This window comes from Penaeus monodon, chromosome 6 (assembly GCF_015228065.2).
Source record: "Penaeus monodon isolate SGIC_2016 chromosome 6, NSTDA_Pmon_1, whole genome shotgun sequence".
Taxonomy (NCBI): Eukaryota; Metazoa; Arthropoda; class Malacostraca; order Decapoda; family Penaeidae; genus Penaeus; species Penaeus monodon.
Window position 1 is genome coordinate 42,912,499 of NC_051391.1, and position 4,464 is coordinate 42,916,962.

The following is a 4,464-nucleotide window of genomic DNA, read 5'->3' on the forward strand; positions in this document are numbered from 1 at the left end:
CCTGAGGCACCTTGTCTCCCGCTCCACGCGTTGCCGACGAGGGAATTGTCAGCCAAAATTCAGTACTTCTTTTTGTCAATATCATCATGCGGATACTTCATATTTCGGCTCAGGATTTACTAAGGGTGTTGGCAAGTGGCGATGGTTGTAACTGCGATTTATTAAAGGTCGACTCATTTCCGGATGGGAGACATGTTGCCATGCCGAAAAGCATTGTCATACGTAGGTTAATGAACGGGAATTCATTAGATCAGTGTTGAGCATTTGTCTCTCTCTCTAGTAGCCGGTGCGTATCAGTTCATGAGAACTAGTAGTTCGTAAACTGCAGTTCTGCCTCCTGGACACGCCAGTAATTTCCACGGGAAAGTGCGACCCTTAAGAAAAAGAGTAGGGATTTTTACAATTATGTATAATGAATTAATTTTTTTTTTTACGACTGATTTTTTTATTATCAACTTTTTGATGTGTAGATGGGGGACGTGGAAGTAAGGACCAATTACTTGGAGATGTGTTGGGCAAAGAGCTAAACTATATTCGTAGACACAATAATCAGATGGCTATTCCATCTAAAGATTAATAAGCGGCCACTGATATATGAGGTGTTCTTAGCAATGATTCAAGAAAAGATCTGATAAAAAAAAATCTTCGACCATCAAAATCATCGACGATGATGATTTTACTTCTACAGATAAACCAAAGTCGGATGAACTATGCGATCCTATTTTCCCACCTGTTTGCATTGGCGAAGATCTTGGTCGAATTCATAATAACCATGTTTAGTCGCAATGCAATTTGAGCAATGCGCAGAAAGAAAAGCCAGTGACTCAATAAACACAATAGGACAAACAAAAGGCCTTTTTCGTAGCCCCCTTAAACCCCAAATAGCGATACGTTTTTTTTTTTTTTTTTTTTTTTTTATTGTATCACGGTCGCTACAAAACACGACATCATCGAAGTTTGTACTGACATACAATGTGTTGAAAAAAGAAGGTATTTTTATTTATTTCACATAAAGTCAATAGAAAACCATTAAAGTACATAATATGCTGGTATTGTTTTAAATTACAAGCAAGACATTGTGGAAGCTTCAAATAAAATGGAAAAAGTACCTGACTCCTCTGCAACTTATATTGTTTATATTCTCCGCTTCGCAAATCCGTGGAAAGATTAATTGTATTTCTCAGCTTTTGCATCCTATCGCATCCACCGCGAATGAATTCCGTGTCCAAATCAGACATTTTATGCATCTTTACAATGAAAAGTTTTATCAAGAAACTTACGATGCGATTCGTAATTAATGAAAGAATAAATCACCTTCTGAGACTGCGTGAAATATATCTGAAACATATCGCGCTCTGGTTGGCTGGCGGAGTGTATCAAAAGGTTTGTCTTCAACTTGATACAAAATGAAAAGATGTTTCAATAAAAGGCAAACATGTATCGGAGTGTATCAATGTGTTAGGGGTTTCGGAAATGTTATAAAAAGGCCTAAAGTTTCATCAATTACTGTTACACAATTGGAAGTATTTTATATCATGTGTTGTGAAAGGTGTGATTTGTAAGTCAGCATATCGAGTATACTCGTATTACTTCTACAAATGGACCAGAGGTAGTCAATCTTGGTCGAAATAATAATTCCGTCGAAACTGCGAAACCACCAAAGGGCGTTCTCTGAGGTAGGGGCAAAGAATGAACAGTTAAAGAACGAACTGGCTGATGAAAGAAAAATGAGGTAACTTTTCAAACAGGCAATGAACACCTCAAAAACGACCTCGAAAGTACCAGTCAAAGATCTAAAGAGTGCTCTTTCTCCTACCCAAATTAATTATGCTTTTGATAAACAACGTTGGCACGATTATGATGTGAGACCTGAACTGGCTCTCAGAGATCTCAGCCCCAAATCATTCAGGCTCAGTGGAACATTCCATTCCCCTTGGACTCTACTGTGTCTCATTGGGTATCAAAGTTGAATGTGGAGCCGGGAATCTTAACTTCAGTGCTATGCTTACTAAAGTATAAGGCTGAGTCCATGTCAAGACAGGAAAAAGTTTGTACACCGCCCTTTGATGAATGCAGTATCTCCCATGAATAGTCCTATGACAAGACCTGACCGATCTTATGAACCAAAGAAGAACCTGTAGTGTGTCGTGATGCGCGGAATAGATTTCGACTACGCTATAAACAAAGGCCCGCTTTCCAGCTTAATTGTAAAAATCGACGCTGCTGGACTTTCAGTTGTAGCGATGATAAGTGACCATCTGACCCCTATGTTCTTTAAACACCGCATTAGACCATATATTGGGTGTAGAGAGTGTGGGCTGCTAATGGACACTAGATATAACACAGAATCAGAAAATTAAGAAAATGCCATTGTAGACACTCCCGGTTGTATTACATACCAAAGAACCTGTAGAGATAAAGAAATTGACGAAATACCTCCAAAACGAGAGCTCTCCCTAACTGTAATGTATTTTGCACTTCTGATAATGGTTGATGGTTACAACGAATACATGTGCTAAACACCAAAGAGCATATTTCACTATGGTAAAGTATTGTGGCGAAAAGGGTAAAAGGAGTTAATGCTTAGTTACAAAATGTGTTAGATGTCAAAGGTCTAAAGGAGTGTATATTAGGGAAAAGGGTAAAGAAGGGATGTAAGGCAGAGATTGGTAAAAGGATGAAAGGCAATTAGATCAAACTGAATTATCTATGCGTCTGAGAAAGGAAGAGCAACACTGCACGAGGAACAGTGCAAGAGAACTATTATGAAGCAATCAGTAGTAAGGGTAGAAATAGGTATCAGAGAAGTAGGAGAAGAACCCAAAGGATTAAACGAGGAAACAGGGGAAAGAGGTGAAATATCATGACGAGCCTCAGGAGATAAGGAGATGGAGAAAGACACTGTTGTGACCCATCTAGAAGGGAGTGGAAAGGATGATTGGGAAAGATGGGGAAATGGTGTTCTCTGTATTAACTTAGCAGTGCAATTTTGTTTTCTAAGTTGTCTAAAATGTTAAAATAACACGAAACTGACTTTGTGGATAAATAGTAAATCATATATTTATTTTATAGTCGAAAACTAGCCATCCAGATTTGAAACTTCATCTCTTATTAACAATGAATAAAAAATATAAATGTATATTGCATACATCATTCGTTTTTTCTTTTTTTTTTTTTTGAGCCATCCAAACTTGCAATTATTTCCTGTTTCAGTCATCATATATGGTCTCTTGTTGTTTTCCATTGCAAATTATTTAGGTGAAACCATTTGTAATTGCCCCTGTGACTGCGACTACTCCAGGGGATAGAAAATATCACCGTATGAACCGAATTCTTTCCTAACCCACCCCACCGCTGTATTTCCTTATCGGATCGGACTTACTCTCCGGGTGGTATTTCTCACGACCCAATATCTTCATTTCTCCGTTATTCTTTGGCTGTACAGATTATGTAGTTTTCCCTTTCTTTAAAATGTCATTAGGTGTTCCCTATTTTAGTATGGTCATCGGTAAATCTTTACAGTATGGACACACTAAGCTATGGCAAATTAAAGATGATACTCTTGTAAAGGACAAAAAATTTCCCCGAAAAATTGCAGATCTGAAAGGTAATGCCACAAATAAAGGGAAAATATTGCAGAAAGCGTTGCTCACTGTATAAATCCACTTGGTCCTCCCAAGTTTCAGTTCTATCTTGCCGTGCATACCGAGGTGATGACAATGTTTGCTGGGGGGTATTAGGGAGCAGGGGCCCCATCAACCCTCCCTTTGGCCAGTGCCCGAAGAGCACACCCAGTCGCGGCAATTTAGATTGTTGAATAAATTTGTGACGTGGAGGTTGGGTAAAAATTACCCAGTCATTATGTAAATATTTACCAAAATAACACATGTACAACTTTCTTGGTATCAACTTACAGAGGAAATACCGTAAATGAAAAAGCAGAAGAAATACCAAAAGCTTCTTATCTTTGTCACTCAGTCCAGTAAAGGCAAAGTTTACCTTGTACTAAATTGTTGTGTGAAAATGAAACTACATCATATTTTCTACTCTGAATCCTGTCATTTTATTTATAAAAGTGATTAGTTTATTGCAAAGTTACTGGGAACCTGACATAAATCATATCACAGCTTTTCTGTCCTGGACTACAGCTTGACAGTAACACAGTCAATATCACCCTGTTTATCAGATATATTTACCCATTTTTAGAATTCAGTATTTGATGAAATATTTAATGCAGTGGAGATTATAAAACAATATTTGATTTATTGTGAAGTTATAGGTGATGAAACATGCTGATAACGTTTATGCTAGGATTCCTATTTTTCTTGTACATTCGCCAATAAGCACATCACTCTTGTCAGCATGTGTCCCATGATTATATTTTTGGCATTTGTAATAATTTGAAATTGGGAAGATATACTTATAAAATATATATGATATATATATGCTCAACTAGTACTCTCT